A 24,569-nucleotide genomic window follows, 5' to 3' on the forward strand; every position below is an offset into this window, starting at 1 on the left:
ACACTCCTAAAGATGGGATTCCACAGCCGACGACTCGTGCATGTGCCAATGTTAACACCACGACATCGACAACTAAGACTGAAATGGGCACATGACTGTCGACCCTGGACACTGGCAGAGTGTTGTCTGGTCTAATGAATCCCGTTACTTTCTTCATCATGACGATGGGAGGGAGCGAATTCGTCGTCTTCCAGAGGAACAGCTCCTTGACACCCGAACCATGGGATGGAGACAAGTTGTCCGTGGCTCCATTATATTCTGGGGAACATTCATGTGGACATCCACAGGTCCAGTGGTTATCGTTGAAGACACCATGACGATTAAGGAGTATCGTACATTCGTGCAGACCACGTACACCCCTTCATGATGGTCATGTTTTCTGACGGTAGTGGCGTTTTTCAGAAAGATAATGCGCCATGTCACAAGACCAGGAGTGTGATGGAGTGGTTCCAGGAACACAGTGGCGAGTTCCAGTTGATGCACTGGCCCCCAGCTCGCCAGATCTAAACCCGATCAAACACATCTGGGATGTGACTGCATGTGGCGTCAGAGCTCATTGGCCCCCTCCCCAGAATTTACCAGAATTAGGTGACGTGTGTGCAGATGTAGTACCAACTCCCTCCCATGACCCACAAGGTCTCATTGCTTCCATGCCATCACTTGTTGCTGCTGTTATCCGTGCTAAAGGAGGACTTACCGGTTATTAGATTGATGCTCATAATGTTCTTGCTGATCAGTGTAAATATAAAATTCACAATAACAGTATCAGGATTATATAAGAACACAAATTAATTATCAGATGGTAGCTGTTAAAACAAAGGGTAAAAGCATGAAATGTAATTTCTATATTTTAAGTAAATGAATAATGGTGATAAGAGTGCTTCAATTTATTAAAATTGTTCTTAACAGTCAATACTTGTCCAACATCACTGAGGCATCATTTTATCAAAACTTTTACCTAAATTTTGGGTTTAGCTCCAACTATTTCAACAACTGAAAGTGAAAGCACGAACAGGCCAACAGTTGAATGAGCAGTATGCATGTGAGTGACAGAGCAAGTGTACAAAGACATTTGCAGTGCTTCTCAAACCTTTCCAATTTTTCGTTCACAGTGCTTTCATTTAGACTCCTCTTGTTTACACCATTCAACTTTGTTGTTGCTTTTTAACTGATGCTTCAGACAGTTCAGATACAAGAGTTATTGGATTTACACAAAACTGCAGTTAACAAAAGTTAAACTTGTCAGTATTTTGATAAACTGAATACCAATGAAGTGAGGTACAAAATCCATTTAAGAAATTTGAGGTTCTCATGAAATACTTCAAATGCAAAAAAGCATTTGAGAAAGCACCTGACCTTGACAGCAAGATGACATTTACTCAACAAGATCAAACGAGAGTGAATAGAACATTATAAATTTGTTAGTACAAGTGGATTATAACTTGGTTCTAAAAAGAGCGTAAAGAAAAAACTTAGTGTTTGGGTAACTGAGTTATGAGAATCACAGATTTGCAGGTTTTTTGGCATTATCTGTTTGTTTCTCCGATAATTTCATATTCCAAGTAACAATATTTTTAAATGGTAATCTGCAAAACTGTTTCACAAGCAGTCCAGATAGATGCAGGACTGTTTGATGACGGGTTATAGAAGGTGGTGAAACTATAAGTTTGCTGTATTTTCCAATTTCTTTACACATATCGATTGTTTGTTTACATTTGATGTGTGAAAGTTTGAACATTTCCATAACATTTATACTGTGAAACCTACTTCTTCTAGCATGCTTTGTACTGTGTATATGATTTTTAGAACAATAAAGAACAGTCATATTTCTCACATTATGAAACGAGGTTGTACATCGAATAGACAAAGTACTTCAAACAAAAAATTTGAGCGAGGCCTTTCTGTCGATGATTTCAGGGCAGAAGATGAAATCTTGAATGGATTTAGACTTACAGGTTTCACTATTCTGTGTAAAGTGATTGAATCTGCTCATGCTTCTGCTAATTGTGGTGGCCATGCTTTGAGGGTATACACTGGCCTAAAAAGAATTGGGGGCTTGAGACTTTGAATTTATTTTGTGAGAGCTGTCGGTCTAGTGTTAGTTTCAAAACTTTTGAAGTTAATAACTGGGCTTATGAAGCAAACTCTAGATTGTGTACTGGGATGAGGTTTTTTTGGTATTAGCAGGGAAGGTGTGAACTTTGTAGCAACCCTCTGTCGATATGCTGTCATCGACTTGTCTGACGTACGATATTTTGTTGTTGTTATCTATTGTATATGCCTGACTGTTCGTTACATCTGTACATATTATGGGGCAGCCACAAACATCTTCACTGTAGCGGCGACTAAATTTCGGGTTCTCATGATAATTAACGTTAAGTTTTTGCTCAGTCGATCACCATTCATTTGTTGCTGCATTACCGAAGACAAGATAGTTAATAACATATTCTGGACGCTAGTTATTATTCACCAGTACACACATAATTATGGAAAACACTTTAGTTTTTTATTAACAATATTCAATAGTGATTAAATGACTATGGATGATTGCATTTTATACAGAGGGAAAAGGAAGGTTGATCCTACAATTACTCTCAGCTATTATGGCAACTAAAATGTTCACGATTTTTATAGTTCATCACTCAAAGATATTATAGCAAGGACTGTGGTCCATTACTATACTTTGATACAGTCGTTCAAACTTCGTACACTTTTTTCACAAAGCTGTGTCCAGTTCCATTCTAATATTCAGTTCAAAATCCTCTTGTATAGTTCACAGTTCCTATTATCAGTTATCCGACATGCAATAGAATTTAATACTGAGCGATACTTGTCTCGTGCACATGATACCTCAGATATTCTCAGTCTGTGACATACGGCAAAAGTCTGTCCCGTATAAATTAGCTATACTCAATTTTCTTGCAGTTTAAAAAAATTGCCCCAATCCCTTCCGTAGCTTATCACACAGAAATTCCCACTATGTTGCAGGCCGGAGCTACGTAGACTTATTTAGATTTGAAAACTTTTGAATAGTTTAAAACACCAAAAACGTTATTTACAAGCTACAGTTTTAAACCAGAAAAACAATTCTTAAAGGTAGAATACATGCATGTTACTCTACTGCTCATACATAGCAGCCTTCCGCAGTCGCAGACCGCTCAGTTGTACTGGTCGCATGGCAACACATTAGGTGCCGCCCAACCAGCTTACAAAACAACAAGCTCCTTCTACGACACACTAAACACACTATCACAAAATGGCCCATTTTACACCAACAACCTTTTTCATGCAAGATGTTAAAGCATATATTAACGTATAGCCCTGCAAACAGTCAATACGCCCGAAGGTCTTAAAGCAAACTGGAATACTTTAAAGCACACAAGACATTCGTATTGCAATTTTAACGTTACATCAAATGTTTTAAGCAGGGGGCTTTCTGAAATACTCTAGCTATGTGCAAAGCTCATCATAGATCATTATAGGTGTAAAATAAAATAACCCCTTTAAGATTACAATTAAAATGGTACTGCATAATGTTGTGACTCGCCGATCATTCAAAGTGCCGCCGCGCAATTACGCGCGTCCTCTACATGCGGCGCTGTCTGCCAGCCATGCAGCACCCGGGCCACCTAAGCGGCCAGCCGGCCAGCGTCCGCTAGACTCGGACTCAGTGCTCATTCGAATGTTACCGTGTTCACATGTCTTGCTTAGTCAACTAGCTCAGAGACTTATATGTGTTGTGTCGTTTTGAAATATATGTGTTTAACTTGACGTTATAACAATTGGCGACGAGGTAGTGGATTTTTCCTTTTCATCGTCGACCCACAGGTTTCCATGGCTACTGTCGAGCAACTATTGCAAGGTCTCATTGAACAGCAAACGCTTCTAACATCGGCGATTCGCGATTTCGTCGCGCCATCAAATGCGGGGCGTTTCTCGTCGTTGTCTATTCCTCCTTTTCCTCCTTACGACGAGACGGCGGAAGACTGGTCTGATTACGAAAAACGTCTTCGACAGCACTTCTTGGCATTCCATGTCACGGACGAACAAACATGTAAGTCTCTGTTCCTTTCCTGGATTTCACCTCAAGTGTATCGGTTGTTGTCGCAGTTGGCTCCTTTGAAAGATCCTGCGTCTTTGTCCTTTGCTGAAATGTGCTCACTTCTGTCTGTCTATTTTCAAAACCAAACGCATGTGGTAGCCACTCGTGTTGCCTTTTATCGTTGTCAAAAACAACCGCATCAATCCTATCGCGCTTGGGCTGCTGAACTTCACGGCCTCAGTCGAAAGTGTCAATTTGTTACTGACGTTCATGAAGACTCCTATGCCGATTCCATGGTACGGGATGCTATTATCTGGTCGGCGCCCGACAAAGAAGTTCGGCAACGTGCCCTTCAGTTGGCAAATCCGACTCTAGATGAAGTCCTATCCATCGCGCAGTCTTTTGAAATTTCTCGCACCGCTGGGGCGCAAATAGAGGCGTGGGGGTGATGTCGGGGAAATACAACCTCTGTGCGCTGTTGGCGACGCGTGCCGCTGGCCGACGTGGCCGCAGTACGCTCCCACGCGCAGCCTCGGCCTAACCGTAAACAACCCGCTAAGACACTGCAGCAAAACCCCCGGCAATTTACTTCATGTCCGCGCTGTTTTACGAAACATTCACGGGAGGACTGTCCCCAACGTTGGGCCGTGTGTCACAATTGCAAAAAGAAGGTTAATGTGTCTGCCGTTTGCAAATCCGACCGCATACATGATGTTCATGACCGTGACGCTGATTCTGTTTCTGTGTTGTCTGTCAAGTGCACTTCTTCCCTTTCAGGGAAGTTATTCCTCACTGTCCAAATCCTTGGTCGGGATGTTCGCATGCAGGTGGATACCGGTTCTGCTACCACTATAATTAATTCTCAGACGTATCTTCAGTTGGGTTCTCCACTCCTATCACCTGTCACTCGGCAATTACGGACGTACAATAAACAGAAGATTTCTCTCTTGGGACAATTTAATGCTGAGGTAACCTACAAATCCGTCGTTCGCACTGTTTCCATATTTGTGGTCGACCAGAGTAGCGCAGAGAATCTTTTTGGTTTCGATGCCTTCCGCGTTTTTGGGTTCTCCATAGATGACTCTGTCAATATCGTCTCTGATGCTATTCCTTATGCTCAATTGGATTCCTTGTCGACGACATTTTCGTCCCTTTTTTCTCCTGGGTTAGGCCGTGCAAACGACTTTGAAGCTCATATAACGCTCAAACCCACTGCTCGGCCTACGTTTTTTCGGGCTCGGCTCATTCCTGTGGTCCTTCGTGATCGGGTAAAACGGGAGCTGACTCGTCTCACTACTTCAGGTGTCTTGCTTCCTGTCACTTCCAGTAAGTGGTCCTCTCCTGTCGTTGTCGTTGCCAAGCCCAATGGTAATATTCGTCTCTGTGGTGATTTTCAAGCCACTGTAAATGCGCAATGCCTCATCGACACGTACCCTATGCCCCGACCTGAAGAATTGTTCACTAAACTTGTGGGAGCCCAGTATTTTTCTAAAATTGACCTGTCAGAAGCTTATCATCAACTTTCTCTTGACGCTGCTTCCCTGCAGTTTCTGGTCCTTAACACGTCTTTCGGCCTCTATCAGTACCAACGATTGAAATTCGGGGTTGCCAGCGCCCCTGCTCTCTTTCAGCGATTCTTGGAACAACTATTGCTCCCTGTCCCTGTGTGTATAAATTACATGGACGACATTGTTGTCACTGGCTCCACCACTTAAGAACATCTTCAGAACCTCTGCACACTTTTTCATGTCTTACACACTGCCGGTCTTACGTGTAATCTTCAGAAATCACAATTTTTTCAGGCATCTGTCACGTACTTGGGGTTTCAGCTCTCTCGGGATGGTATTCGTCCGCTTCACCAAACTGTCACTGCGATCGATGCCCTTCCTCGCCCTACATCTGTTAAGGAACTGCAGGCCTTCTTGGGGAAAATAGCATACTATCACAAGTTTTTACCATCTGCTGCGTCGGTGGCTCAGCCGTTGCATCGCCTGTTGTATAAAAACGTGCCTTTTCACTGGTCCGCGTCATGCAATCCGGCTTTCCAGAAACTGAAGATTATGCTGAAACAGGCCCCGCACCTGGCTACTTATAGACCTGGCCAACGTCTTGTTCTTGCCACGGACACCTCTCAATAGGGGTCGGTGCAGTCATTGCGCACCGTTTTTCTGACGGCTCTGAACAACCCATTGCTTATGCATCCAAAACGCTCATGGATGCCCAACAAATGTATTCTCAAATTGAGAAAGAAGCTTTGGCCATTATTTATGTTCCTCATAAGTTTGGTGTTTTTCTCTATGGATCCAAATTTCATCTTGTTACGGATCACAAACCATTTGTTTCCTTATTTCACCTATCATCGTCACTTCCCAACAAGGCTGCACACTGCCTCCAGCGTTGGGCTCTTTACTTGTCTCGTTTCAATTAGGAGATTCATTTCCGGCCGACGGCTCAACATGCGAATGCTGATGCACTGTCTCGCCTTCCCATGGGTCCTGATCTGGCATTCGATAGGGACGAACTTTTGTGTTTCCACCTCGATGTTGCCGAGCAGCGGGTTGTGGACGGATTCCCCATCACTGGGGACCGGCTGGCAGCTGCTACGGGTTCTGATCCTACCTTCTCCCGGGTTTTACGCTGTATTCAGAAGGGTTGGCAAGATCGTCCGTCCGCTAAGACTTCTGACCCGTTGCGGAACTACTACGCTTTGTGCTACCGCCTCACAGCTAGGGATTGTGTTATCCTCCTTTCCACCGACAATGCTTCGCCGCGTGTTGTGGTACCTGCGTCTTTGCGTGCTTCGGTCTTGCGCCTCCTTCGCCAAGGGCACTGGGGTGTCTCTCGCACAAATCTCTGGCACGCTGTCACGTGTACTGGCCTGGCATCGACTCTGAAATAGCGCACATGGTCGCTGCCTGCGGGCCTTGTGCGTCACAGGCCGCCGCCCCGAAGTCATCTCTGTCACCGTGGCCTTCGCCCCCTGGGAGCGCATTCATGCCGACTTCGCAGGACTTTTTTAGGTAGTTATTGGCTCCTCGTAATTGACGCCTACTCTAACTTTCCTTTCATTGTCCGTTGCACGTCGCCTACCACCGCGGCAACCACAAGTGCTCTCGCCCGCATTTTTTCTTTGGAAGGCCTTCCCTCTACTCTTGTTACTGATAATAGTCCGCAATTTGCCTCTTCCGAATTTGCGGATTTTTGTGCTCGTCACAGCGTTACGCATGTCACAGCCCCTCCGTTCCACCCACAATCAAACGGTGGGGCTGAACGACTAGTCCGCACATTTAAGGCTCAGATGCGGAAACTCCTGACTTCTTCTGTTGCTGATGATGCGCTTCTCCAGTTTCTGGCTTCTTACCGTTTCACCCCAATGGTTGACCACAGCCCGGCTGAGCTCTTACATGGACGACAGCCCCGCATGCTACTTCATCTTCTGCGGCCTTCCACCTCACGGCCGCGGGTGCCTTCACCGCCGACGACTTCGTCTGGGTACGAGGATATGGCACGCGGCCAAAATGGAGTCCGGGCTGCATCTTACGACACCGTGGCCGACGCCTGTATGAAATCCAGACGGACAGTGGTGTTGCAGTGCGTTATTCGGACCAGCTTCAGCCTCGTGTGCCGGCAACGCCTGTTCCGAATGCCGCTACACCACCTTCGGCTCTACCTGACGCTCGGGATCTTGACAGCTCTCATTACTCACAATGCAGCCCTCTCACCGTCATCTCGGTGCCAGTAGAAGAACGGACGCCACCAGGAGACGTGCCCATGCAGGAACCGGATGACCATCATCTGTCAGAGCCAATCTACTCGCCTCCTTCTCCTACGGACGCGGACACATCGCCCATGGTTCCTGTTATATCAACTGGACTTGCCACAATGGGAAGATTGGTGCACAGGGCCCCAGCAGATTCGACCCCTACGTCTCCTGTCATCTCGACCCGTTATCATCGGGGACACTTCCGTCCGTACGGGAAGCCTCCTTCTCGAGACTTTACGGCCAGTCAAACAACGCCTATGGACGTTAACAATCTCCAGGCCACCTCCATCAAGACCAGTGCAAAAATTTCAAAGGGGGGAAAAGTGTTGTGACTCGCCGATCATTCAAAGTGCCGCCGCACAATTACGCGCGTCCTCTACATGCGGCGCTGTCTGCCAGCCATGGAGCAGCCGCGCCACCTAAGCGGCCAGCCGGCCAGCGTCCGCCAGACTCGGACTCACTGCTCATTCGAAAGTTACCGTGTTCACATGTCTTGCTTAGTCAACTAGCTCAGTGACTTATATGTGTTGTGTCGTTTTGAAATATATGTGTTCAACTTGACGTTATAACAAAATTTGAGCTATTTGCACACAAAGTTGAGCAGAGGTAACCAGAATGTAGTCAAGTACTGCAAGAGCAACTGTCATCACTAATTTTACTGCCTCACACGACTACAAACCGGTCGCAGGTTCGAATCCTGCCTCGGGCATGGATGTGCGTGATGTCCTTAGGTTAGTTAGGTTTAAGTAGTTCTAAGTTCTAGGGGGCTGATGACCACAGAAGTTAAGTCCCATAGTGCTCAGAGCCATTTGAACCATTTGACTACAAACGCTGCTAATCAATACAACGTACATCAAACAATATCATGCTTATAGAACTTGCCAGGCATTTTGGTTTAAACAAACAGATATTACTCCAGCATATTTTCTCGATGCAAACTTTCATAAGTTAGACCCAGTAGATAATGCAGTAGACACAGGTAGTACTTATAAGCAAAACTGTACCTACAGGGTAAAGAGCTCCCACACGAAAGATGTGACAGCACATTTGAGGTACCACAGCTCAAAACGAAAGTCATAAAGGGTCACCCAACAGTTAATCATACAGGAACAATCCTAGATGAGAATACAACTCAGACACCAGAATTAATGCAACTGAAGTTCGCAGCGGCAGGCAGAAGTCTTGGAATGGTGATAGGATGCAGATGGTTGTATTCAGGCCTCAGCATAGCTATACTGTCCTCCAGAAGTAGCAATGCCCCAGTTCCGCTATTAGCGAGACGTTTCACGCCATGTTGCCGACTAATGAGTGTTGCATCCATACTCAGCCTAAACAAACTCCAGGCTCGCACGGCCCACCACTGACCATAGCACGACGAGCACTCCCACAATGACAACTGACATGGTCACTGCCCTCTCTCGGCAACCAGCGTAACTTCCCCCATGTATCACTGCTGCTTCAACTCTCCTTCAAATCGTTCTGCACGCATCTAAATAGGCGATCGTGATCAACTACATTAGGGCAAAATGCAGGCACAAGAAAGAGCCAATACACTCACCATTCCAGAGATAAGTTACAGCTCAAACTCAAAACTCCAATGAAAGTTGCAGTTCCCTTATATGGAAGAGATGTCCATAAACATTATTAGTTTCATCAAATGTAGAAAAAATATCTGCATATGGCATGTGTTTAGTAGAATCGGGTAGGTTGTTTGGATATAAGGAAACAACAGCCTTGTCACAGTGGTAACACTGGTTCCCGTCAGATCACTGAAGTTTAGGGATGTTGAGCTTCGCTAACACTTGGATGGGTGACCATCCAGGTTTGCTGAATGCTTATAGCAAGAAGGTTGCACTCAGCTCTTGTGAGACCAATTGAGCACCTAGTTGACTGTAAATTAGCAGCTCTGATCACGAAAACTGACAATGGCTGGGAGAGCGGTGCATCAACCACATGACCCTCCATAACCACATCCAGTCACACTTATTGCCTGAGGATGCCATGGCAGTCGGTTGTTACCATTCGGTCTTCCGAGATCTGTTCAGATGGAGAGAGTTTAACTAAGTTTATCAGAATTATGTTTCAAACACATGTAATGTACAAATATTTGACTTGACCTTATCCGTTGCTAACAGTGTTTCTTCTGTGACTGTATTATTTTTGTAAAATAAAGAACAGTTGCCTACAGCCACAATCGAGATTTCATTTCAATTCACAATGCATTTCGAGCCCTGGGGGCTCATCTTCAGGTGCTCTGACAGTCTACATCTATTATTTTTCCAGATTTAGGTTAACTTTGGCTGTGGTAAGATTACAATGTTATACACAAAGTGGGCACACAGTGAATATAAGTTTACAAAACTAATACAAATTGAAAAGTAACTTACTGTTTCGAATGGTAGATACATGATTTTGAAGCACATTAGGGGTAAACATGTTTATGCACATATACACATTTTTCATTCTACAGCACATTTTGTATACACAGGTCAAAAAAGTCAAAGAATTTCAAATCTACAGATCCTGCAGTACTACAAATACACATTTGTTATTGTTTCAAAAAAGCTACATTATTAATTATACACGATATCATTTACAAAACAGTGGATTATGTTATCAAATTGTTGTACTATTAAATATTGGTTTCCTTAGGAAAAAATATACTTTTAAAATTCCTGAAAAAACTGAGGCTGCAGAACTCTGTCTGTTGATTCTACATGTCTTCAAAGATTTTTCTTTTTGTATGACACCATTTCTAATTGTTCTAAAAGATCAAATTTTTTACTATGGTAGTCTGTTATGGATGTCACTTAGTCTGTGTATATTAAGGTGCATGTGCTTGGCTGTTGTGAATTTTTTTTAAGTGGTTAAGAGTAAAAGCATCAATGTGTTCTTTTTAATGTGGGTGGAAAGTTTTTCCTGTTTTGGCCACATAAAATAAATGGCAGCTGCCACATTCTAATTTATATATTTCACTATGGTCCATTAGTGGGGTGTTCTTGCTTTAATATTGGTGTTTCTAAGAAGTTCGTAATTTTTTATGATGCTGTACCTAAATAGGGAATTCTTGTGAAGAAATGTGTTGTCAGTTGTTATTCATGCATTACTTCTGTTACTGATGTTGGCCTGTATTTTGTTAGATAGTTTGTCAACTGATTCTTTCTGAATCCCATAATTTATTGCAATTGCTTTGACTGTATCAATTTCTTGTTTTTTTTTTAATTCAGCCTGTAAATCTTGATTAACTTCATAGTTACTTCAAATGATATAGAGCAAGTCAGGTTTGATACACAATGCACAGATTTATACATACTATGATTTAGGAAACAACAGTCACTACAAGCTGAATACTTGTAAGTACTTAAAGTTAATTACAGATGATACAAAAGAATAACTGTTTCTGAGCAAACTCACTGTGAACCAGGGTTACCAGTTATTACATATTACAAATTTCAGTGTACTCTTAGCTGACAGTAAATTAAGTTATGTTCTAAGTGTAGCACAAGTGGATAACAATGAGTACAATGCATATAAAATATGGCCATTACCAGCAGAAGTTGATAAAACTAGAAGAATGTTTTCTATATTGCTCCTGAAATAGATTTCTCACTACCTGATGAAGCCAAGAGGCAGTATATGCAACTGTCTCTTGAACAATAAAAGGTAAAAATTTTAAGGTTATGAATCATACATGTAAACAGAATTTTCTGCTCGTCTCTACCTATGATCATGAAAGATGCAAAGCACAAATTCTGCAGCTGGTTAGAGAGGTGCTAAGGATTTCAATCTAAAGTATATTGTGATTGACAGAAGTATCTCGACAGAGGTACAAGACAATGAATGGTTATTCATAGCTCCCAAAGTGAGGGATTGACAGTTTCATCTAATAAGTTACCGCTGATTGATGTCATAATATGCGATACTGGCAAGTTGACATTTCTGGGAAAATGCAGGGGTCCTGGAGCTTGGATCATGTTGTGATTAAAACATATGAGGCATGCCAATATAAGTAGAGATAGTACCTGCTTTAAGCCCCAATTACACGAACTGCATTAACTGTGCACCAATGCACCAGTGCCCCAAGTGTGCATATCTGTAACTAGACTCTGGTTCACGTAGACCTGTTACGCCATCCACATGTGATATACCCGGCGCACATGTCCAGTAAACAAACAGGAACACAAACACAAAAAGAACTGTCTAATCTCTTGTAAAGTCATTCGTTCTACAGCACAAAACACAAGGGGGACTGTGTGCAATATTGGAATGTCATTCAATTAAAATATTTATGGGAGGTTCCTATGCAATATGAAACTGTTTTTTTATCATTATTTATTAAGTAACTGTTATTCTCTTAGGTACATTACCACTGTTCTGAATTACAAACCCAACAGTTAGTTTTATATCATGACTCTTGGTTAAACAATTACATGTACTTATACAGCACTTTGCACAAGGAGGACCCATTTGTTTTTGGAGCTATGGCCCTGGCAGTGATAGTAAATCTTCCGATTAAGGCAGCACTTTAAAGGACCAGTACTTAAAGGTGCACTTATGTTATTTTCCCCAAGTTTGTACTATGTATATGTGCTACTCAGAGTTTTGAAGTTCTCGTCTGTCGCACTGGACCAAATTGAACAGACATTCTCCCCTGTCACTACCAATTTCTCTTGAAGGCATGCTGAAATAAAGCAAGAGATGCAGTCAAATCGAAAATGGACCTTCATAAACTAAGGCATTAAGATTCAAATAAAAAATCGCCTTATAACATTATACGCATATTACTCAGAAAGAGACAATTGCCGACATACCTTATTCTGATACAGCGGGTCATACATATAGTTTTCCTTGCTGTGTGCCAGATTTAAGATGCTCAATGCCTCTTTGCTCCATTTCATTTCTAGAATATGAAGCAATTAATAAAAAAACAATTCTTACACAAACAAGTAGTATAAAAGATTCTACTGTGAAAAAAAAGCTTTATTCCTGCATTTATGAAACCTACTTATTGAAAAAATGTGCAAAATCCCCAACATGAAAATCTGAAAGCAATCACTAGCCGCCCAACAATAACCAAACAACTGGCAAAAAGCACTGTGGTACACCCTTCGTGCGAGTTATCGCTGCCTAATGCAAATGCGCGAATTGATGGCAGTTTAGAACTGCTCTCTATTTTGATGCACAGATAATGCGTCTGCTAATTTTCGTAGTTTCACCCATTCTACCACTAGATGGCTGTTGCTTTAGACCAGTACCATTCGAGGCGGATCATCATGTGATGTCCATTTTAAATATATAAATAGACAATGGATTTAGGTTGGATCCACCTTTTTGCAAGTACCCAAATCAATGATGACCCGCATACCAACTGAAGAAACAATTAAAGTAATTGAAAGACAACTACATTGGACAAACATTATACCAAAAACACATACACAGGAAGTCTCAACTATTTTGAAGGTAATCACAGGTCAACATTATTTCAGAGTTAAGGATGAACTCTACATCCTACATGAAGGATTCTCCTTGGGGTCACCGATAAGGGGCCTGCTGGCCAACATCTTCCTTAACCACCTTGAAAACAAAATATTTGACGAAATAACGAAAAAAAAAAGTGCAAAGTAATGTATCGGTACAGTTATGTTGATGACATAATTTGATTGACACATGAAACACGTGATTGGACCTATAGAATACACAGAGCCATCAATACTGGTCACACAAAAATACCCTTCATCCTTGAAACTGAAGAGACAAAGACATAGATTTACTAGGCATCACAATAGAAACCAAAAAACACTGGTTTTCAGTGTATAGAAAAGCAACACCAAACAGTAGAATTATTCACAGCACAGGAAACCACCCGACAACTGAAAAGCAGGCCATCCTCAGATACATCCTACAAACATACATAAGTACGTACGTACATACATATATACATACATAAATACTTGTTCCATAGATCATGAATACGACATTTCATAATGACATGAAACATGTCACTTAAACGTAAGTTTTCTTAAGACAATATTTTTTACTATTTCAGATCTAAAAATTCGTCTATTGAGTTGAAGGAGTTGTCATTCAGAAATTTTTTTTAAACTTGTTTTTAAATGTTGGTTGGCTATATGTAAGACTTTTAATGCTATTTGATAAATGACCAAAGATTTTTGTGGCAGTATAGTTCACCCTTTTCTGTGCCAACGTCAGATTTAACCCAGAATAGTGATGATCATGCTTTCTTCCAGTGTTGTACCTATGCACTTCACTGTTATTTTTGAATTGGGATGGGCTATTAATAACAAATTTCATAAGTAAATATATGTCCCTTGAAGGTACTGTGAATATCCTGAGTTCCATAAATAAATGTTGCAAGGTGATTTTGGGTGGGGTCCAGCTATCATTCTGATTACATGCTTTTTTGCAATGACTACTTTTTCTCTTAATGAGGAATTACCCCAAAATATGAAGCCATATGAAAGCAATGAATGAAAATACGCATAGTAAGTTAATAGCATAAGCCTAATAGCATAAGGAGCTGAACCTAACTGTTCCAGCAGATCATTAATGTGTTTCCCCCAATTCAATTTACCATCAATGCACACACCCAGAAACTTTGAATTATCAACAGACTTCCATTCATAGTTCATATCTATAAATGGTTTCATGCCATTTACTTTAGTGTACAAAATTATATGTACTGTGTTTTCCCCAAATATAGTGATAGTCAATTTGCAGACAACCACTTAATCATTTTCTGAAAGGCATTATTCACAGTTTCCTCGGCTGATTCTTGTTTGTTGGATGTGGTTACTATACTTGTATAAAGAACTAGCTTTGCATCTTCATGGATATAGAGTGGCAAGTCTTTAATATATATTATGAACAATAAGAACCCAAAACTGAACCCTGTGGGACACCATTCTTGATACTTCCCCAGTTAGAGGGTTTGTGGACTATCTGTACTGTTAATTTGAGCCTTCTGCATTCTTCCAGTTAAATATGAATTCATGTGCTTATCTAGAAGAATTTGATGATCACTCAATGAAAAGCCTTTTAGAGATTAGAAAATATCTCAATGGGTTGTGTTTGGTTATTCAGTGCAGTTAATATTTGATTAGTAGAAACATATATAGCATTTCCTGTTGAAAAACATTTCTGAAAACCAAATTGACATTTTATTGGTACCATACTTCATTTTTACTAATACGTCATGTTACTCTTGAATACATTATTTTTTCAAAAATTTCGGATAAAGCTATCAGAAGTGAGAATGGGCAGTAGTTGTTAGCAACACACGTAATCTTGAAAAATGCCCTGTTTCAGTGAGGTGCTAGACATGTGGCTGAGAATCCTACTTATCAGTTGGGAACAAGCTTTTAGTACTCTGTTGAAAATGCCATCAATTCCAAGTGAGCTTTTACTTTTGAGTGAATTTATTACTTTCCTCATTTTAGTAGGAGAGGTGGGTTAATTTGTTTTAACAAATTACATAGAGGCCTATTGCCTCTTCCACGTGCAGACATGCATTTTCTAATGAATAGTGGGATCATATTTTCTCTAAAACACTTAAAAAATGATCGTTTAATGTGTTTTCTGCTTCTGACTTCTTGTTAACAAACTTTTCACTGAGTTTGATAGAAACTTCCTGTGCTCTCACTTGCCCTGTGTCCCTTTTAACAATATTCCAAAATGGCACAACATGACATTTGGTAACAAAATATCACACACGAAACAAACATCATGCATGAACATGGTATAAATGTGCCATATAAAACAATACTCGGCAGAAAAGACCTAACACCACCAAATACATAGTCAACAAAGTAGGTATATACCAACTAACCTGCAAATACTGTAATTCAGTATACATTGGGCACACATGCAGAAATTTCTCAATAAGATACTCAGATACATTGGACAAATATGCAGAAATTTCCGAATTTGATACTCCGAGCATTTATAATCACTGAAAAGTGACAGCATACTTTCCACATTTGCAGAGCATTTCATCAAAAACGACTACTCCTCCCGTGGCATAGAAACAGACGTAAACCCTGAAACACAGAAACCATATGTCACAACTTTTAACAACAGAAGACAATTACTATCTCCACAAGGGTACCACACGGGGCAAAAAGTTATCAATGACCAAATAGTACTGTATAATAAAAGACTATTCAACATTCTAAATGAATTATCAGACACACACACAAAGACGACATTTCACAGTGCGCGGGCGTCAAAGAAAAACTAAAGATTAAACAAATGAGAAACGACAGAAGGAAGCGTATCAGAGAACTACAGAGAAGTAAATTTGTGCAGGGAAATGTGTGTGTCCAAGCTGCAGCGGAGTATTTGCAAACGAACAGGAGAAAACGTGAGTAAATACTATCAAAATGCAACACAGAATCCATGAATATACAAACCACACGAAATAGTTCGCCGTACCAAAGCTTCACAAAATCTTTGTCTATGCCCACAGGTCCAGATCAATTACATGAAATCGCATTTGGTATATAAAACAAACTTGTCACATCTAAGAACTAGGAAAATACTACAACGGTAAGGAGAGAAACGAACATATGGGGTCAACAGAAACATCCGATCTCACGCGTCGGCTTTGACCCGTGACGTAAGGGTGTTGTGGTGTGTGACGTCATTTCAATCTTTATGGTCTATATGTTTTGTCGCTACTCGTAATGTCTAATGAATCAATATTGTTTTTTTCTTTTTTTTATTTGTTTCTTTTTTTTATCTTTTGATTGACCTACACATTGATCTGTAGCGTAGCCCTGAATACGAGGTTAGGTTGGGAGTTTTTTTTTGGCGGGGGGTGGGGTGGGGGGGTCAGGGGGGGGGGGGGCGCAGCCCCCCCCCTGCCTGGCCTTGAGTACCACTTGTTTATTATTATCTTTGTTTGCTATCAATGTTAGCAGATTGTTCTTGTGAAACCTTTGTGTGTGTTCTTTTTCTATGTGTTTTCGTCTTTGTGATACGTATGCAACGTTTCTATATCCGCCATATTGGAATTGTCGTTTCCGCTATATTTGTGACGTCATGGGTCAAAGCCGACGGGTTAGATCGGACGCTTCCGTATTTCCAACATATGCAATTAATTTTACCAAAATATACAAATTAAAGATTGGATAATAAAATCAATGCAGACGGTTTTCTAACATCCCTCATGTATGCAGATGTCTGGTGTTCTGATTTAGACCTGTGGCTTATTTTGGTGTGCAGCCACAGGGCACACTCAGTGTAAAATAGAACCTAAAGCGCACACATAATTCAAGTGACAACATAATGTGATGCATCATATTCCATAACCTTACAATAACTTGTATGTGTGTATTTCCAGGAAAATAATAAGAAATCCACTGAGGATGATACAACTTCTGTGACCCATTATTGGGTAAAGTAAAACAATAACTTGTGTACCTACAAAAAGGTGGACTCATCCTTAATTCATTAACATTTTGCTTCAAGCACTGGAACTGAGTCCAAACTGAAATATGATGTAAATAGACAGTTGTATTATAGAAGATGAGAAGCAGAAACTCTCAGGAATACCTGTAATGCCTTTAGAGCACGTAGTTCTCCTGTTGGACAACTCTGAAGTTGCTGGGTTTAAGACTGATTAACTACAAATGAATCCTTCAAAGGATGGTGTACTGGCAAGTATTCCACAGGGGATACTCAGGATCCACTATTTTATGTGTATTAATAATCTTGTGTTGCCTATATATTTATTGTAAATGTTGTCATAATAGCAGTAAGAAAATGTGTCGAATAGCAAGTATAGACTGTTGGGTCATAATTTGTATGACAAATAATGAGATATACCCCAACTCGCCAAACAGATGTAGACTATGGTGAGTGGTTAATGAATCATTCCCCTGCAGCCAGACAGAGACTGTGGAGGGCTGCTAGTCCTCTACCAACGAGAACTAGGGACACTGAATCCCATTCTTCAAAACCAGATATCCCACAATTATGCCCAAAGTGATACAATGTAGTGGTAAAATATTGACATGTTTTGTGAAAATATGTATAACTCTGTCGAAAATAAAGAATGATAGCAGTCGTAATTTTGTAAGATGTGGTCAGAGGTAAAAATGTAAAATGAGTGTTATGTTGTATAATACTGTTGACAATGAAGAAAGATACCAGCCTTAACTTTGTGAGCTGGAGTCACATGAAAAAGTAAAATGAATGTAAATAAACGGAAATAATAATCCATTGGCTCTACTGATGAGATGACAAGACGAATTTTGTAGTCTCTGAGGTCAGTGTCTGTAATATTTTACGAACGAAATGGGCGGAGTCACAGAATCCAATATTAATAGATGAAGTATCAAATTAAGTGTACTTTGTATCTAAGAGCTGTCTTGGGAAGACAGCAGAAGCAATTGTGCCATCATTTACTCAAGCAGCATCAGCATGTGACTGGCTTTCATTGGCCCTAAGTTTCCTCGAGAATTACACTGAGTTCTGTCTTGGAAGACCCTTTTAGCTTGTAGGTTCCTTACAGGTTTGAGTCCTGCAACTGCCCGCGTGAAAGTCTCTCTTCAGTTGCATCTATTGAGGTAAGCCCTTGTCAGTCAAACATGAAATCCTTACTCCCTCACAGGACAAGACAATATTATTTCTTTATGGCTCTCCATCCTATCTTATGGCATTGTTTTGCACAAAAAAGAATATAGCATTAAAGATAATACATGAGAAATAATTTTCTGATTTTTGTGTGTGTGTGTGTGTGTGTGTGTGTGTGTGTGTGTGTGTGTTTGTTTGTTTGTTTGTTTGTTTTGCTGCTGTTGATGATGGTCAGAAGCTGTGTCAGGTTTCTACTGACAAAGCATCTCGCTGCTCTTATGCCCCTCCATTAGGCAACATGCATATGCAATGTCATGCTTACAGTGTTCAGTACAGTACAGTACAGTACTAAGCATACATATTGTGGGGTGAAAGCCCCATAGCTATAGTAGTATTAAGTATTTGAATGATGTTAATTTTATCACATTAATACACTTGTATCTTAAAATACATGCTGTTCCAAGTCACATATCATGGCCACTGTTACAAAGAGTGGAGACATTATTTCATTTTTGCAACAATGTCAGGAATAAAACAGATATCCTAAAATGTGATTATATATTAGCAGCCACATGTGACAGTGGATCAAGAACACCATTCATCTGTATTGCCAGGTAATGTGTATGTGAAGTGCTAATTGGCAGTGGGAACAACCATGGGTAACAAATCATCATCAGCTGATTAAAATACAGGGCTATTCAGAATCAAGAAACAGATTTCAGACTTTTATATCTTCTAAATTACAAAAGGTAGCACCATAAATCCATCATTTCTGGGTGGACAACAGTTTAAAATTTGAATTCTAGAACTAGACTTGCTTCAAAACTGATTATTTCCTCAATGAGAAGGTGATTCAAATGACTTCAGCTTCAAGCAAGATGGTACCCCGGCTCATACCTCTAAGTACATCCATTGTGACCTGAATGACATTATTCGAGGATGTTGGACTGGAAGAAGATGAGCAGAAGATGAACTTCATTGCCAGTGACCTCACAGGTCTCCAGATCTGACTTCTTGACTTCTATGTCTGAGGTTATGTGAAAGACCGCATTTTTATCCCCCCTATGTCTGACACTCTTGAAAGTCTGTGACAGCACATTGTTGAAGCTGTGAATATGATAACAAGAGATCAGCTGCTTTGTGCGTGGCAGGCAATGGGCCACCGCTTTGATATTTGTCGTGTAACACATGGTGCTCACATTGAATACATAAAAATTAAAAATTTTCTCTTTCCAGGAACGTTGGAATCATGTTTCTATCTTTTGTAGTTCAGAAGTGATCAATATTGGAAATCTCTTCCTTCTTTTTGAATAGTCCTGTAAAATTGGTATTTTATTGATTAAAAATAAGTCACACACGAGTTTTGATGCAACATCCATTTTTTCAACAGAAACAGAAGAACTAGAATAACACCAAAGACTTTGTACATAATCAGTTTACATGTTGAAATATTGTTAAGATATATTACCATTAATCTCACAAATACTTTCATATTCCCTCCCCATATTTTATATTATGGCAATGATTTTATTCGTCACTTGTAACTGAGCATATAGTAATTATTTTGTAAGAATGCTAGCTGCCTGTCAGCTTTTACCTCACCCATAAATACCTAATCCTTTTATAAGTCTGATGGCTCTTTGATTTTTTGTTTGTTGCTGTCTTCAGTCTGATGACTGCTTTGATGGAGCTCACCACACTAGCAAAACCTTCATAAGCCCCTTGATCTTCACCTAATGCCTATAACCTACATGCATTTGAACTGCTTGCTGTAGTCCAGCCTTACTTTGCATCTACAATTTTTACCACCAGGCCTCCCTCCATTATGAAACTGATGATTCTACAACTGCACACACACTCTGCAAGTCCCTGTACAGTGCACAACAGAAGGTACCATGTTCTATTACATGTCATTTCCTTTCCTGTTCCACTCACAAATAGAGTGACAGGAAAACAGCTGTCTATAAGCCTCTGTAGAAGCCCCAATTTCTTGCATCTTATCTTCGTGGTCCTGATGCAAAATGTACATTGATGGCAGTACAACTGATCTGGAATCAACCTCAAATGCTGGTTCTCTAAATTTCCACAGAGAGCATTGATTCCCCCTCCAGGGATTCACATTTGAGTTTAAGAAGCATCTCTGTAATAGTTGTGTGCTGATCGAACTTACTGGTAGCAAAACTAGCAGCATGCTTCTGAATTGTTTTAATCTCTTCCTTTATTCTGATCTGGTAGGGATCCCAAACAGTTGAGCAGCACAAAAGATTGGGTGACACTAGCATTCTATACGCTGTCTCCTTTATAGGTGAGTTATACTTTACCAAAATTTTTCCAATGAAAGAAAGTTGAGCATTTGCGTTCCCTACTACCAACCTGGTATGCTCATTCGATTTCATATCACTTTACAACATTATGAATAGATATTTGATTGATGTGATTATGTCAAGCAACACACTACTAATTCTGAATTTGAATGTTACAGTATTGCTTTCCCTAGTTACCTTACCCTACATTTTTCTGTATTTAGACGAAGCTGCAATTCATCACATCAGCTAGAAATTCTTTCCAGGTCACATTGTCTGCTGCTACAGACACTCAACAACAACACTTTCCCATAGAGCAAAACATCATCAGGTAACGGCAATAAATTGCTGTGCAGCTGTCTGTCAGATCATTTATGTGAATATAGAGTAACAGTGGTCCTGTCTCACTTCCCTGCAGCACTCCTGGTAATACCGTTGTCTCTGATGAACACCCACTGTCAATGACAACACTCTGCCATCTATTATCTAATAAGTCTTCAAGCCACTTACATATCTAGGAACGTAATCCATATGCTCTGACCCTTGTCAACAGTGTGCAGTGGACACTTTCCGGAAAGCTAGGAATATGGAATCTACCTGTTGTCCTCCACCCATGGTTTGTAGGATATCATGTGAAAAAAAGGCAAGCTGAGTTTGGCCTGAGTGATGCTTTCTAAATCTGTACTGATTTGTGGTTACAAGCTTTTCTGTTTTGAAGACATTTATTATATTCAGACTCAGAATGTGTTCATAACTTCTGCAGAAAATAAATGTTAAGGATATTGGTCTGTAATTGTAATATACTGGCAAATTTTACCAACAGAATCACAATATAAAAAAATTTATTTTTTTAAGAATTCAGTACATCATGGGTATATTCAGATGACAAGGGAACTATCAGAACTTATCAATGGTGTGTTTTTCTTTCTTTCAACCACACTAATGTAAATGACCTTGTAAAGTCTTTAAATACTATTCTGCTTCATGACACAGCACGCACCATAAAAAAATTATATTATCAGTACAATCAAACACGTGAACATAAGTGTAGCACTAAAGTAATAGTGAACAATAAAAATAAGTCTTTTTCTTTTACAGAAAAAAGTTATTACAAGCAATGTTCACTGTAAATTTCATCAACACAAACTGCAACTAATTAACACAGGGGGTTTACATAAACAAGTTGCCTCATATTTGTTGCTGTCCTAAATATATTTGTATTTAATTGTTTAATGAGGAAGGCATATCTCAGTATAATTATCAGTTTTTTTCTTGTACAATGTATGACAGAGTAAATATTCAGTGTGAAACTACAGCCTGCAAACTACTGTTAGTATGGAAACCATTCAGCTTAACAGGTTACAGGTCCAGTTTCAGTGAACTATTCTTGGCAAATCTTCTTCTAAACTGTATTTTCTAAATTGTACATGATGAAAAGAAAAATGCTAGAAAATACAGATGCAAGTTGAGGTTAAAGTGCCGTCAAATGAGTTTAAAGCACTGTCAGTTGAATTTTGAGGTTAGAAACATTAACAGCTGAGTTTTAGGTTCAAAGAAATGCATTCAGAATGTAACTTGTGATCATATAGTGTACACTTAGATCAAGGTCTGCAGAAATGGGTATGTTGGTATAATGTACATAAATGATTAGTCCAAAAATTTGACTGGTGAAGCTGGAAAAGAAAGATATTCACTTACCATGAAGATGTTTTGAATGTCATTGACAAGACATTACTGAAGCTCCAGCCACTCAAAGAAGGTGCTGCAGAAATACAAATCAAAAAGCTCAAGGAACTGTTTGATTTGTTTCCTAAGGCAAACATTTATACAGTGTGTATGAGAACAAGTGCTGTTATTTATGAAGTTTGTCAGTGGTAATGTAAAACAAAACAGCTAGTGATATATGAGATGCCTTAAAGCAGCAATTTGATGCCACATTCAGGGATCAGTTGTTTAAAATTTGTACGGTCTCCATTAGTTGGAGATTCATTGGTGCTTCAGATGTGTTATACACCAATCCTTTCTTTTGGTCAAATTGTGCCACAAATTTCTTTTTCCCTCATTTCCATCTGTAACAGCTCATTTCAAAAGCTTCTGTTCTTTCCTTGTTTGAAATGTTTATCATCTATATTTCAGTTCCACACAAGGCTATGCTCCAGACAAATATCTTCAGAAGATGCTTCATAACACTTAAATTTCCGTTGGATGTTAACAAATTTCTCCTTCTCAGAAATGCTTTTCTTCATATTGCCAGTTTGCATTTTGCATCTTCCACACTTATGCAATCATGAATTATTTTGCTGCCAAAATAGCAAAACTCACCAACTACTTTTAATGCATAATCTCCTAATCTAATTTCTTCAGCATTACTTGATTTAATTGGACTGCATGCCATTACCCTTATTTTACTTCTGTTGACACTAATGTTATAACCTCTTTCCAAACCACTGTCTATTCCATTCAACTGCTCTTCTAATTCCTTTGCTGTCTTTACAATGTTGTTAGCAGCCCTCAAAAAGTTTTTATATCTTCTCCTTGAAGTTTAATGTCATGTGTGAATATCTCCTTGGTTTCCTGTACAGCTTGCTTGATGTACATATTGAAAAACATTGGAGAGAGAGGCTAACACTTCCTCACTACCATCTCGGCTTCTACTTTCCTTTCATGCCCTTCAACTTTTATAACTACAGTCTGATGTCAATACTAGTTATAGATAACTAGCTGCTCCTTGGATTTTACCTCTGCTGTCTTATAACTACATTCTGATTCCTGTATTTGTATTCCAGTCAACATCGTCAAAAGCTTTCTCTAAATATAGAAATGTTTTAACCTAAGAGAAATGATAGGGGCTTTATTTCCCTGTATGTTCCTGCATTTCCCTGGAACACAAACTGATTACGTTCCACCAGTTTTCCATGATTCTGTAAATAATTTGTGTACTTATTTTGCAGAAATGACTTAATAATACTAGTTTTGTAATATACTGGTTCAATAATATTCACACCTATCAACAACTGCTTTCTTTGGAATTTGAATAATTACATTCTTCTTAAAGTCCAGGAGTAATTTGGCTGTCTCATATATCTTGGTATACCAGGTAGAATAGTTTTATCATGACTGGTTCCCTCAAAGACCTCAGTAATTCAGAGGGGTCTCTTTCAACTTAACATTTTCAGTGTTTTGTCAAATTCACTCACAGAATCATATCCCACCTCATCTTCATCCATTTGTGCTTCTCTTTCTATAAGTTCTTCTGCCTTCAAGTTTTCCCTTAGTGTACATATTCATTTCAACTTTTGATATTCCATTCTTTGTTTAGTATGTTCTTGCTACCAGAGCTCTTAATTTGCTAGCAGTGTTTCCCTTTTCTATGGAGATCTCTTTACTTTTCCTATAGGCAGTATATAGTTTCTCATAGTCATGCATGCTTCTATAACATTGCATTTCTAATCTAGCCATTGGTGTTTTTGCAATTTGCACTTCCTGTCAATCTCATTTTTTTAGATATCTGTAATTCCTTTTATCTGATTCATTTGTTGCATTTTTACATTTGCTCCTCAAGTTACTTATCTTCAATAACTAATACATTATTCAAGGATGTCTATTGAACTTTGTCTTTTTGCTTATTTGATTATCTGTTAGTCTCACTATTTTGTCTTTAAAAGCTACCCGTTTGTCTTGTATTTCTTTCCCCTGTTTTAGTCAACCATTGCCTACTTATGATTCCTTTCAAAGTCTCAACAACTCTAAAACCAGATTTGCCCCTGGAAATTTTTTACAATTGAAAATTTCATTTTGAAATCTGTGTCTTACTATTACATTATAAATCTGAAACTTTCTAGTGTGTACTTTGTACAACTAATTG

General features: G+C 39.7%; 1 long non-coding RNA gene across 1 annotated transcript; it reads right to left on the bottom strand.

Annotated features, from left to right (window-relative positions):
• Positions 1-12,353: 12,353 nt before the first annotated feature.
• Positions 12,354-15,856, bottom strand: LOC126094903 (uncharacterized). The gene is made up of 3 exons (XR_007521895.1): positions 15,652-15,856; positions 12,617-12,705; positions 12,354-12,486 (listed from the first exon to the last, which is right to left on the bottom strand). It is a non-coding gene; the product is annotated as an uncharacterized LOC126094903 (long non-coding RNA).
• Positions 15,857-24,569: the final 8,713 nt, after the last annotated feature.

This window comes from Schistocerca cancellata, chromosome 8 (assembly GCF_023864275.1).
Source record: "Schistocerca cancellata isolate TAMUIC-IGC-003103 chromosome 8, iqSchCanc2.1, whole genome shotgun sequence".
Lineage (NCBI taxonomy): Eukaryota > Metazoa > Arthropoda > Insecta > Orthoptera > Acrididae > Schistocerca > Schistocerca cancellata.